This window comes from Lissotriton helveticus, chromosome 2_1 (genome assembly GCF_964261635.1).
Source record: "Lissotriton helveticus chromosome 2_1, aLisHel1.1, whole genome shotgun sequence".
NCBI classification, from domain to species: Eukaryota; Metazoa; Chordata; class Amphibia; order Caudata; family Salamandridae; genus Lissotriton; species Lissotriton helveticus.
Window position 1 is genome coordinate 734,179,875 of NC_136059.1, and position 14,768 is coordinate 734,194,642.

At 46.2% G+C, this 14,768-nt stretch overlaps 1 pseudogene; it reads left to right on the forward strand.

Annotated features, from left to right (window-relative positions):
• Positions 1 to 3,992: 3,992 nt before the first annotated feature.
• LOC144820159 (lanC-like protein 2 pseudogene) lies at positions 3,993 to 11,959 on the forward strand (annotated as a pseudogene).
• Positions 11,960 to 14,768: the final 2,809 nt, after the last annotated feature.

Sequence of the window (14,768 nt, forward strand, 5' to 3'; positions counted from 1 at the left end):
CCAGATGTAGCCCACATGTAGCCCAATAACAGAAGTGTGCAAAACACTTTTTATTTTTTGTGTTTTTGCAGTTTTATATAGTGCAGACTTGTCAGGTTTTGGAGTGCTTTACATGAGCATTGGTTATATCACACAATAACAAATTCATTTTGGTTGTAGACATGGGGAGATTAAGTGATTTGACCAGAATCACAGAATGTCGAGCTGAAGCAGAAATTCCAACCTGGTTCTCCAGTTGCAAAGTCTGCCGCTCTGGAAGTAACACCACATTATCCCCCCTAAGTGCAACATATAGTCAAGTGGTCAACTGGATAAAAAAACACAAAGTTAACAAATAATTTAGAAGTGCTTTGTCGCTATTTGAAAACGTAGAAAAGATGTCCTCATTTTAGTTTTTTAGAGCACTAAACATACTTTTGATGCAAATAAGACCCTCTCATAAATGTAATTTCTAAAGGAAATGCTCTAGGTATTACAGTTTTGATTACATCTAGTTGTTCATTAGTATACTGTTGAAAGGCAGAGGCCAGGGGCATGGACTCTGAAAATTGAAGGCAGGTAGGAGGGTGCAGAGGCAACAATTTGACTACACTGGGCAGGCAGGAAGGGCAGTGGCAACACAGCAGACTATGGAAGGCAATGGAAAGGGGGCAGGGGCAACAAACCAACAATACGGGACTGGCAAGAGAGGCTGTGGCAATATAATAGACCATTGTGGGCAGAAGGAAGAGGCAGTAGTAGTACAACCATACATGCCAACAGACCCGATTCAGCCAGGAAACGTCCAATGTTTTTAAGCCAAAATGGTCTTTATTTGATCTGTCTCCGGTCTACAATCTCTTTTTCAATGTAAGTCAAGGGGGACAATCAATACCCCAGTTTTTTTTCAAAATCTCCCTCTTACCAAGTTCAAAATGTTAGCAAGTATGGTACATTGGAACATGGAAGGCAGGAGGAATTGGGGTAGGGACATGGACTTGGATAACTGAGGACAGGAGGGACATGGAGAGGTTCAACAAACTGACCCTACAGGGCAGGCATCAGGGTTTGCAGCAGCACAATACACCACACAGGGCATGCAGGATGGTAGTGCAGCACAACAATCCATAGAAAGCAATAGGGAGGGGACAGGACCATGCACATGGACAACAGAGAACAGATGGTAAAGAGGCAGTGGTAGCTAGCTGACCATAATGGACAGACAGGAGAGAAAGCTGCAGCATAACGGACCATAAAGGGCAGGAGGGACGGATCAGGAGCATTACAGTGGAACAGACAAGCAAGGAGGGAGGGAATAGGGGTCTGCACATGGAAACAGAGGGCTGGGAGCAAAGAGGTAGGGCAGGAGCCGCAGGATGACCATGGAGTTCAGGCTGAATGGGCACTAGAAGCAAGACACACCATGGGGAGCAACAATGAGACTATAAAGGCATACACACAGACCATGGAGGGCTGGTGGGAGGGGTCAGGAGCAGCTAGCTGACCACACAGGGAAGGTGGAGGGGCTGTGGCACCACAGAAGACAATGTATGGCAAGCCAGAGGGTTAGTGGCAGCACAATGGCTATAATGGGCAAGAATGAGGGTGCAGTGGCATGCACAAAGCACCATGGAGAATAGAAGGGAGGGTCAGGACCTGGGCACAGACAAGAGAGTTCAGGGGAAGGGGCCTCACAACAGACCACGCGGGGCAGGCCGGAGAAGCAGTTGCAGCACAACAGACAAGGGAGGGCAGAAGGGTGTGGCGCTAAAATTGACCATGGAGGACAGGAGGAAGGGTATAGGGGCATGGAATGTGGACAGGCAGGGTGGAGGTGGCAGGGACAGGTTACAGTCATCTGACAATGCTAGGCAGGTGGGAGGGGAGTGGCAGCTCAACAGAACACTCAGAGTAGATAGGAGTGGCAGGTCCATGGAACATGGTGGGCAAAAAGGATGGAGCAGGGGCATGCACACAGACATTGGAGGGCAGGGGAAAGGAGAATAGAGGCAGCATGCTAAGCACAGAGGCTAAGCAGGAGGTCAATGATGGGATGTAGAATTGAGCAATGGAGGGCAGGAGGAGTGGACTGGTACATCATGCTAAATGGAGGGCAGTGGCAGCACATCAGACCATGGCATGGCAGGAGGGAAGAGGCTAGTCCATGGATTCAGACAACAGAGGATAGGGAGGAGGTGGATGGGGCAGCAAGCTAACTGTTCGGAGAAGGCTGGAAGGCCAGTGGCAGAACAACGGCCACACAGGGCTGTAATAAGGGAGCAGGGACATGGACTTGGGCAATGGATGGCTAGACAGAGGGAAGGCAGGAGTAGCAAGCTTGGGTGGGGGCAGCACAATGCCAGGCCCTGCTTCAACCCCCCCAACATCCATTGAGATATGCATCTTACTTAACGTTAAAAAAGAAACTAGAAATTCGCTGAAAACAAAGATTACAGGGACGGTATACTTAGACTCAGATTTCACTCATACACAACCAGTGAAATTCAGTAGTTATAGTTTCCTTAAGTATACGACTAATAACTGAGTAATTTCAGTGTTGCAAAGAAAGTGTGTGCTGAATTTATAAGTGCTTAGGTATTGGTGAAGTGATAGGATACGTAGATAGTGCTGGATGGGTGCATGGAGAAGTGCATGAGACAAACAGAAGGGTTCCTAGACTGCATAGGTACTAACTGGGTATGTAGAAGAGCGATTCAATAGTATGTAGCTGATTAGAGGTCTGCATGCATAGTGTACAAAATATTGTACCTGCACTTGTGTTAGTGGCTAGGCCATTCCTTAAGTATATGACTAATAACTGGAGTAATTTCAGTGCTGCAAAGAGAGTGCATGCTAAATGAATTAGTGCTTAGGTATTGGCAGAGTGATAGGATACGTAGATAGTGCTGGATGGCAGAATGGAGAAGTGCATGGGACAGACAGAAGGATTCCTAGACTGCATATGTACAAACTGAGTATTTAAAAGACTGTCTCAATGCTATATAGCTGATTAGAGGTCTGCATGCATAGTGCACAGAATATTGTAGCTGTACTAGTTTTACTGGCTAGGCAATTCCTTAGGTACATGACTAGTAACTACAATAATTTCAGAGCAGCAAAGAAAGTACATGTTGAATTTATAAGTGCTTAGGTATTGCGGAGTGATAGGATACGTAGATAGTGCTGGATGGGTGATTGGAGAAGTACATGAGACAGACAGGAGGATTCCTAGGTTGCATGGGTAGTACTTTAATAAGTAGCTGGTTAGAGGTTTATATATATAGCGCACAGCTGAATCTAGTTGTGCATTGATAGTGTTTGGATTACTTAATCTTACCTTGACAGTAGTACATATCAAAAAATGCTAAACTTTTTTTAAGTTATTATAAGTGCTTAGGTATTGGTGGAGTAATAGGATAAGTAGCTAATGCTGGATGGGTAATTGGAAAAATGCATGAGACAGACAGGAGGATTCCTAAACTGCATAGGTACTAACTGGATATTTAGGAGATTGTATCAATAGTATGTAGCTGGTTAAAGGTCTGCATGCATAGTGTACAAAATATTGTACCTGCACTTGTATTAGTGGCTGGGCCATTCCTTAAGTATATGACTAATAACTGGAGTAATTTCAGTGCTGCAAAGAGAGTGTATGCTCAATTTATAAGTGCTTAGGTATTGGCCGAGTGATAGGATAGGTACATAGTGCTGGATGGGTGAATGGACAACCATGACATCCATGAAACCTATGGTTTTTTCAGTGAATTTCTGAGGTTTTTTAAATGCTAATTTCTAATTATAATGTCCCTGAAACTTGTGGTTTTTCAGTGAATTTTAAATATATATGTATTTAATCTCCTCTCACTATTACAAGGAAGGAATCAGCACTCAGGTTGTAGTATGGAAGTATTTAATCTGCAAAGGACGTGATCCACGCGTTTCAAGATACAAGACGTCATTGTAGCACCCTTATTTAAATGTACAAATGCCTCCTGTTGCCAACATTAGAGAACATGTCCAAGAGGCTGAAGCTGCAGTTCGGGGGCTAGTCCGAGATGGAAGAGCGTTCCTTCAATATTCCCTACCCGGACTACGAGACCGTCTGCTCTTCGCCACTGGACCCCGAGGAGGGAGGCCCGGAGCACGACCTGTCGGCTGGAGACCAGGACATCCCCTTCGACAAAGATGGAAAGATCCGTTCTCGATTTGCAAGACGGATTCAGACAAAAGTCGCTGATCTTTTGCAGCAGATGGTAAAAGGACTAAAAACAGCTCATCTGGAGGAGCTTAGCGCGCATCCAAGATGGTCGCGTGAGCACAGGGCTCCCGAGACCCTTGCCGCCTCCCGCATATATCCTGTCACTAATCCTGTTCCAGATGACGGGTTATTAAGGCCACGACCCTGCTGACATAAAAACTCTTTTCGGAATTCGATTTGGATGCCAGGAACCGGATTCACTCCGTTCTGAAAGTTGACGGCCTACACCGAGGAGCAACCTGGGACTCAAGTCCCCGAGGTACCCGGGTGGTAATCGAATAACAACGGCCAGTGGAGGTTGTCTTGTGCCCTCGAAGTACTTTCGGTTTCATTTTTGGACCTTCTCTACTGAAACCAGTCTTCATCTGACTTCGGTGGCCCATGGTCTGCTCCTGGCTCATACGCTTGCCCAGTGAGCCCCGTGTTTAGACTCTCTTGAGGCTGACTTGTGGGAAGCCATTCATACCAGGTCTCAGGGGGCCCTCAGGGGCGCGTCGCTCAGTATGGCAGGCAAGCCTGAAAGCGAGAAACGGACAACCAAAGTCACGCACCGTGGGGGCACCATTCAATCAAATATTATGGACCGTTACACTCGCCCTAAAGGTTCCCCCAGTGGTGCTGGCAAAACACCGGACGAGACCGGCCATGGCTCCACGACGACGGAGGAGTTGACCTTACGAGACGTCATGAGCGCCATTGCGGGGGTGAAGACTTCCATGGGCCAGCAATATGAGACATTGGCTTTGAAGCTGGATACGGTGGCTATCGATGTTAACTTGATCAGGACCGACCTGGCGAAGACCAATGAACGGGTCAAGTCTTTGGACATCAAAACCGCCAGTCTTACGACTGATATGTCCGATCTCCAAACCGAGGTTCGTAATCTACGCTCCTCTAACGACTTGTTCGCCCGCCAGCTGGAAGACTCCAAGAGTCGGGCAAGGCGCAACAACGTCCGTATCATCAGGGTTCCGGAGAAGTCCTCCGAGATGACTACAGATCTCCTCGTGGATGACCTGATATTGAATCATCTGGCCCCCAAGGGCCTCAGTAACCTTTTTGCGGTAAAACGTGCCCACAGAGTTCCGGGTGGGGAACATAAGCCTGGCGCTCTGCCATGACCCATAATAGCCAGAATTTTCAATTTTAGGGATAGAGACGCTATCCTGCAGGCATCGCGGACTACTGGCCCCACGAAATTTGAGAACGCTACGATTGGCTTTTACCCAGACTTTACTCAAGCCGTGCAGAAGCAGAGGATGGGATTTATGGGGTCAAGCGGAGAATGGGAGACATTGGAGTGAAATATTCTATGCTCTTTCCTGCTCGACTTCGCATCTAATACAACGAACGGACGCTCTTCTTTGACCGACCTGAGGTCGTCAGCGACTAGCTTGATACTTTGCCGACACAGCGAGATCGCACGGAGCACTCGGGGGGCGCAGAAGGTGGCCCGCAGGAGCAGGAGTGAGGAGTGACGACCGGCACATGCAGTATATGGACTTTGCAGCAGTGGTTTGATGACTTTTTATGTTTGTGCATATATTTGCTATACCCAGAGGCGGCAGGGGGGATGGGACTCTCCCTCCTTCAGGGGTTTCTTTTCTTTTTGTAGACTAGTTTCATGATAGGGCGACAGGCACACTGCAAGTTGGGGTGGCTATTTGGTCTAACGCAGGAGTGCAGGGTGGGGGGTGTGTTCAAGGGGCTTTCCTTGGGGTGGAGAGGGGAACTTTGTTTGCTCTTGTTTGGTTTAGAGGCAATGTTTTACGACATATTCTGATCTTGGTGTCCGGTTCGCTGGGGGGGGGGGAGACCGCCTTCAATTTGGGATGGGGGGGAGGGGGTTGAGGGTATTAAGTTGGAATGTCAATTGTCTGGGGGACAGGATAAAACGGGGTATAGTGTTGCAGTTTTTGAAACGTCTCTCCCCTGATGTAGTGTTATTGCAGGAAACGCATCTGATAGGGAACACATTCCACGCAATGAATCGACAAGGGTATCGTCTGGTTGCGCACTCTGGATTCACTACTGGGTCGAGGGGGGCGGGGATTCTAGTTAGGAACTCCCTCCCGTTGGAAATAGATGGAACGACTCTGGACGATAGGGGACGGTATGCAGCTATCACAGACAGATGGGAGGGGAAGACGATTTCCATACTTTCTGTGTATGTCCCACCCGGCTTACAAACTACGACATTTGCTGACCTGGGGGAGGTAGTATTGGGACTCCCCGAGGGTATTTTAGTTATGGGTGGAGACTTCAACTCGGTGGTCTGTGGTAGAGAGGACTGCAACCCCCTAGAGACCTCTCGAGATCGCAGTCTTGGCTGGGTAACTTCCTGGAGACAATGGGTCTTGTGGATTGTTGGAGGATGATGCACCCTGGACAGGCACAATACACCTTTCACTCGGGTGCACAAGGGAGCCTCGCTAGGCTTGATTATGTTCTTATGCCGGCGGCACAGGCCGTCTCGGTGACGGAGGTTAAACACCTAGCCAGGGGTATCTCGGATCACTCCCCACTGTGGCTCTCCATTGATATTCAGCTGGGGGCGGAGGGTCGAGTGGCCCCGATTAATCCCTGGCACCTTCGCAATCCTAAAACGCGGGCGGGTGTGGTTAAGTCTATTAATCATTACTTCACGGAGAATGTGGGGTCAGTATCCTCCTCCATTTCGTTATGGGAGGCCTTCAAGACTGTGGTCTGTGGTCAAGCTTTGTCGTTGATTGCTGATGCAAAGAAACGGAAGAATGAGGAGGTGATACGGCTGGAGGCTGAAATCATTGAATTGGAGAGAGAGTTAGAGTCTGGTGCCACACAGGATAGACAAGAAAACACCACTGGGTACGGGCTCCCAAGCAGCAAGGCCAAGCCACTGCCTCATGTAATATAATAACAAAATGCCAATGCTGCCATTAACAATTGACCATCAATTTGCACAGCTCACCTTTGATTAAAACATAAAGTGAGAGGGTCTGATTTCCTTGAATGAATCTGAGTTTTTATTTACTTTTTACTTCATGTGATTATTTGATCATCTTTTTTTACAAAACATTATATCAAGATCAAAAACAATATATACCATACATTATTTCAAAAAAACATTCCAATATATTAAAACACTCCCCTTTTCCTCATTCACCCAATCACTCATATGTGAATCACTTACATACACTCTCATACACTCAGCAGTAACAACAAAATATTTACAATAAATCAGAGAATAATCATACACTGTTTATCAAATGCTGCCATAGATATGTGCTTAATGCATTTTTTTTTGTTGTTTTTACAGAATCATATATCTTGAACAGTATTCTTATGGCATAGCAAATACCAGGTCACCAGGTCACCTGGTATTTGCTATGCCATAAGAATACTGTTCAAGATATATGATTCTGTAAAAACAACTAAAAAAATGCATTAAGCACATATCTATGGCAGCATTTGAAAAACAGTGTATGATTATTCTCTGATTTAATGTAAATATTTTGTTGTTACTGCTGAGTGTATGAGAGTGTATGTAAGTGATTCTCATATGAGTGATTGGGTGAATGAGGAAAAGGGGAGTGTTTTAACCCCTTCCACGCTCATGACGAGCTGGGCTCGTCATGCAGTAGCCTCCTGCTACGCTGATGACGAGCCCAGCTCGTCATGAATAATGGTGTTCATGATTTCCCAGCACAGGGGAAAAATCCCCATAGCATTCAAGGTGTTAATATATTGGAATGTTTTTTTGAAATAATGTATGGTATATATTGTTTTTGATCTTGATATAATGTTTTGCAAAAAAAGATGATCAAATAATCACATGAAGTAAAAAGTAAATAAAAACTCAGATTCATTCAAGGAAATCAGACCCTCTCACTTTATGTTTTAATCAAAGGTGAGCTGTGCAAATTGATGGTCAATTGTTAATGGCAGCATTGGCATTTTGTTATTATATTACACAGGATAGACGACATGCTCTGAACCTCAAGCAGTCGGATTACCGAGCTTTAGTGACAGACGCTGCCAAGGCTATGAGTCGTGAGCAGCAGGGGCGGCTGTATGATGTGGCAGAAAAAGCGGGGAAGTTGATTGCCTGGTTAGATAAGAAGGAAAGATCGAATCGTGTTGTGCCTGTGATAGAGAATGCTGATGGAATGCGAGTGGTGGACCCGGTGGAGATAGTGGAGGGTTTCGCGTGTCATTTCCAAAAAGTCTATGCGCCAGTCTCAGACGGACCGGAGGAGGACTCGCATCTGTTGCTTAGAGATATCGCTCTGCCTTGTTTGTCGGATTCGGACAAAGAGCTTATGGAGTCGGAATTTTCCGACGATGAAGTAGCGCTCGCTATCCGCTCCATCCGCTCGGGAAAGGCCGGAGGCCCAAATGGTATCCCCATTGAGTTGTATAAGTTACGTCCGGACAAAATGGCGCCATATCTCCGCGAGATGATCCTGGAGTCGCGTGATGTCGGATCACTTCCCCGAGATCAGCGACTTGCGTCCATTGTTGTGATCCATAAGGAGGGGAAACCCCGGGATCTATGTACATCTTACAGACCGATATCACTTTTGAACGCCGAGCCCAAAATCTTGGCAAAACTACTGGCGAACCGACTGATAAAGGTGATCAGCGACCTGATACACCCGGATCAGTCTGGGTTTATTCCTCACCGCAACACCGCGCTCAACCTGCGTCGTCTTCATGGCGTCTTGGCGAGGGCAGAGTCCTTACGTGAACCGGCCATCTTGGTGTCCTTGGATGCCACGATGGCTTTTGATACGGTGGAATGGCCATATTTGTGGGCTGCCCTCGCGAAGTTTGGTTTTGGCCCTGGATTCATCGGTTGGGTTAAACTCCTTTATGAGGAGCCGCTGGCCCAGGTGGTGGTTAATGGCAGGGTCTCGAAGTCCTTTGTTCTCGGGAGGGGTACGCGACAGGATGCCCTTTATCTCCTCTGCTTTTCGCGCTTGCCTTAGAACCCCTGGCTGCTTCGCTGCGATGGGAACCATCGCTTAAGGGTATCAGGTGGACCCCCGACTTTGAAGACCGCATATCGTTATATGCAGATGATATCCTGCTGTACCTCACTTCCCCACGGAAGTCACTGGGAGTGTTATTTGATGTTCTTAGCTCGTTTGGGAAAAACTCAGGTCTAGTAATCAATTGGGCTAAATCCAGTGTCTATGCTCTTACTGGTGACGTACCCCCCTTACCGCGCATATGCCCAATACAGATATCGCAGATTGGACTTAAATATCTGGGGATTTTTATATCATTAGACCCCACGGTGCGAAATGAACGCAACCTGCTTCTTCGACTTAAATCTGACGTAGCGGCCTGGGGTGGCCTGCCGTTGTCCCCGATTGGGAGGGCGGCTCTTTTTAAGATGATGTCCCTACCCCGATTCCTGTACGCCCTTCAGAATACGCTCGATCTCGTACTAGCCAGATACTTTCGTGAGATAGAGAGCCTGCAGAGACAGTTAGTATGGGGCGGGCGTCCTCACATCGCCTTAGCGAAACTAACTCTGCCCTGGTATGACGGGGGCATCGCGCTGCCGGATATCAAGCGCTACTATTGGGCGTCCCAATTGAGTGCAATTAATCATGCCATGTATGGCCCAACGCCAAATCCCGCATTTGAAATGGACAAATGGCAGTTGCTGGGAGGGAACTATAACAGGGCGTTATACTCCAAATCGACTAGCAGGGGTCTACCGGGGCCCACCGGGGTGGCGGTACGGGTATGGGGTAACGCGAACGCCGCCATGGGGTGGTCGGACAGATTGACCAGAGCGACCCCGCTCTATGGAGCCTAGAGATTGGGAAGCCTATGGACAACGAAAGGCTTCGAGAAGTGGGACCTCATTGGCATCAGTAGGGTAGGGGATCTTTGGGTCAAAGATAGGATAAAGACCTTTGAAGAGCTGCAGTTGGAATATGCGCTTAGTGATAGGGAGCATTTCCGTTATATGCAGATCCGTCACGCACTTCACTCGGTCTTCCCGGCCGGAACCGTTATCCCGGAATCCTCTCCCCTTGAAGATAGGGTGCTTGATGGCCATGTTCCGGATAGCACTATATCTTTAATATATAAAAAGCTGATTAACAATCGAACGGATTTACTACTGCAGCTCCGTGAGGCTTGGACCGGTGATGGACTGGAGTTGGATGATGAAGACTGGCAGGCTGCGATATCCTCTCCCAAAGAGGTTGCGATTCCGGTCCGTCTCCGGCTGGTGCAACAAAAGATTTTACATCATATTTATATAACGGGTCCCCGTCTGATGCGTATGGGTTTTTCTGTAGATGGTTTGTGTAAGCGTGGCTGTGGTTTGCTTGGTACCTTCCTTCATATTATATGGGAGTGTCCTGCGGTGGCTGTGTTCTGGAACCGTGTGCATGTGGTCATGGAAGAGGTCACGGGAGTCTTGTTGCTGCCTGAAGCCCATCACTGTCTACTGAATGTGTGGGAGCCGAATGACTATTCGGTGGCACAGACGCAATGGGCTACCCTTGGGAACATGGTGGCTAAAAGGGACATAGCACAATTGTGGGGGTCCCAAAGAGCACCTACGATTTCAGCTTGGGAAGAAAACATGGACTGGTGCATGTTCAGGGAAAAAACTGTATATGTTGCACGTGGCAAGCCTAAGAAGTGGGGCAGAATCTGGAACCAATGGAATTCATACCGTGGGGAGATCTGTACCCCTCCGTTTGTAGATGTCCCGGAGATACCGCAGTCCCCATAGCCTGACGTTCCTTATACTGTACAGATTTTTGCAGAAACATGATCATTTTTCCCTGGCCCCCCCCATCCCACCTTTCCTTCCATTATTGTTACAACACACAGTGGCTGACACGGCTCTCCCCCATGAGATGGACGCATACTACATTGCCTCTTTGTTTAGTTAGTTTCGGTTGTTTTATTGTTCGCTTATATGTTTCTGAATAGTAAAACCTTGACCTTATCCTACACTACAACATATGATCCGTAGGAACAGTATGCTGAATCGCTGCCGGGCCCCCGGGCTGTCGGCTGAACAGCTGTGTATATGTGAAATATTAAGTTTCTGTTTCGTTTTAGCGTGGTTGTAGGCCCGCAAATGTAATACTGCAACTGAAAATAAAGGTTTTTAAAAAAAAAAACAGCTCATCCTCATGATTGCTCTGCATACACTGGCTACACAGGCATAGCCTTATTATACCTACACCTGTACGACAACACAGGAGACCAGGTTTATCTCCAGCGTGACTTGGATTATGCAAAAAGAATTCTTCATAACCTGAATTGGCGTCGATAGACTTTCCTTTGCGGGGATGCTGGCCCACTTGCTGTAGGGGCAGTGGTACACCACAAATTACAGAATGAAAAGGAGTTTAATGACTGCATTATGAAGATTTACAGCTTCACAAGTCGGTAGTGAACCCAGATGTTGATCTTCCAGATGAGTTGCTGTATGGCAGAGCAGGCTACCTGTATGCTTTGCTGTTTGTAAATACAGAAATTAGCCCAGATACTGTACCCCAGGAAACTATTAAAGAGTTGGTGGATGCCATTATTGAGTCTGGGAAAACTTTATCTAAGGAGGAGCGTAATACTGATCGCTGTCCTCTGCTCTACCAGTGGCATAACAAGCAATTTGTCGGAGCAGCTCATGGCCTGGCTGGATTTTATTATCTGTTAATGCAGCCACTTTCAAATTTAGACCACTTTGCATGTCATTAGTGATACATTTCACTGACATGCAAAGCGGGGCCCAAGATGGTCGCTATCTCCTACTAGCTGTCGCTAACTGGTGTTAGCGACAGCTAGGTAATAGGGAGATAATTTTATCTCCGCTTTCTTGGCTTTTAAAGCCAAAAAAGCGGAGATAAACCCCCTTGATAATATGCCCCTATTTATGTCAATGTAACTCTGTGGCACACTGGGTGGGTCAAAGGCTCCTTCCTACGACATCTGCACACAGGAGGCTGCTGTTTTCCTGCCCCTTCCCCCATTTGCCCTCCTGACCCTGGCAGCGCTATCATATTTTACATTCCTCTGGATTTTAGAGTCCGAGGTTGAATACAAAGATGGCTGTTATCCCACTTCACTTATCCTAGCTGGAAAGCGTGCCTTTGACAGGTCTGCTGCCCTACATTGATACTACTGAATTATCCAGGAGTAAAGTAAGTGCAGGGGTGGCTGGCACTCAGGGTCAGAGGATAGAGACATGAAACGAAGACAGCTGTTATCCCACTTCACTTCTCCTAGCTGGAAAGCATCTGCCTGACGGTTCTCCCTCCCTACATCTGAACTACTGACTTATTCAAGAGTAAAGTAGGCACAGGGGATGCAGGGACTAGGGGTCTGAGGATAGAGGCACAACAGAGAATGCGGGAGAAGCACAGGAAAATATGGGCAGGAGGAAAATAAACAAAAAGAGAAGGGACAAAGGGAAAAAGAAATCACAAATAACAATAAAACCAGCTTCTGTGGCGCCATCTGTCGCGGTAAGCCACGCAGCTTTAAATACTTCAACCAATGAAACTTCCTGAAACCCATTCTGTCGTGCAGGGCAAAAACAAAAGAGTGATGTGGAAGCACAACTATGGTAAGTAACAGCAGCATGGTTGTGTATGTTCAGCTGTAGGTGATTATATGTGCTTGTGTACATTTTTACTACGCATCTGTCGCTGCCAACTAGATGTTTGTGGTAAAGGCATGCGTGGTAAAGCCATATTAATTGTAGCAATTTTCGCTGTATATGCATGCGTGGTAATGATATGTGTGTACTGAAAGCGAAGTAAAGGCATGCACGGTAGTTGCACACGTTGTTCCCTTTAAACTCTATATTAAGAAATCAATATCTTTCTATATTTTTGACCTATATTAGTGTTAAAGATATTTGTTCCGATATTTTGGTTCTTGACATTATAAGTATAGGAGCACGATATTGTGGTTAACTACATTTCTGACACCATATTTTTTATCACAATATTGTGACTGTGATCAATGGGAGTGCTTCAGTTTGCTGAAGAAATTGAATGTTTCAATTGTACATTGCTGCGCGAGTTAAAGCCAGAAATGCTTCTCAGTAGCTTGAAATCAGACGCCCCTTTCCATACTTTTGAGACTTGATGCTTGTCTTTGCCCTTGCTCAAAGAGTTGGTCATGAGCAAATGCTCTCACATTTTTTAAAGTGAGATTTGATTCATCCTTTAGAGGCTTTACTTACTGACATTAGGGATTTTTCCTTCAGGGAAAACCAAACCGTATTTGATTTGCATGTGACAATCTTTAAATAACTTGTCATTGTATTTGCTATTATGAATTGCTTGGAGGTATACCTAACATAGCTTTTGTAAGATGAATATTGATTTATGACTAATTTGAATAGTTAAATAATTTAAATGTATAACGTTGATAATCTTCTAATAAACATTCGTGGTTCCAAATCTACTCCTCTCTGTTATTATTGTGCAACCTAAGGTGTCTCACGGTCCACTAGAGTGCAGCTTTTACTTGACTTTGCACCAACGATTTGCATGGTATAAACCCCATCTGGCGCTGCTTCAAAAACTGTATGTTTGTGTATTTCTGATTTATGCGTGTGCAGGTGTGCGATGGTTTAATTGATGTGTATTTTTTCATCCGGAATTTATCTTTCCTACGCACATTATATTCATAATGTAAAGTCACTTGGATTGGATGTGGCTTTGTTATGCAATGAATACATTAAGTTGAACGATACCGTAGTGCAACGTGCTCTTCCATGAACGCTAGAGATGCCTTTTAGAACACGACGCTAACGTGTCCTCGTCATTCCTAACAGCGTGTACTAGTGAACCGTAAAGCGGGGATGTCTTGTTTCCTGGGACCCATCCATCCAGGCAGCAGGCACTTGGATGTCACTAGCTAGCAAGCACCTGTTACTGTGACATCTGCTTCGACATTGCACAGGGGGCTCTGAAGTGGATGGGGTGTGCTCATTGCAAGCTGGCGCCACGAAATAAAACATAAAATGCGTTCTTGTACACCTGTCTTGGCACCTGCTATGAGGCTGACTGGTTATATAACGTTCTGTCAACACTGGAGCCATCCGGGAGACAGTGAGCCAAGGAGACGTGGTTCTAGTGCTGCTCAAACAATGTAAACCCTGGGACAGTGACGTTATGACGTTGGCAGTCACCTGGCATGCTCCCGGAAAGAAAGATGCCCCTTCCTCTCTTGTGATCATGTTGAGTCAATCGACTTTATTTTTGTAGTTTCTTTCACGCTAGATAAACCCCAGAATAATATTCACAGTACTGAAAAACGCCAGCACTGATACTGGCAGTTATATGTGGTTTGTTCACAGAAAAATTATTCAGTACGCCTTTACGGATTAGATATGTATTAAAGCAACAAATAAAAACGAGTCATTTGATACACATAATCTGCCCTAAGGACTGGAACAGAAGTGGCAAATCTGGACAGCAATTATACACAGGTGGGCTGCTGCTGCCAAGAGCAGCAAAAAAAGGCCCAACAAGCTTCAATTTATATAACATCT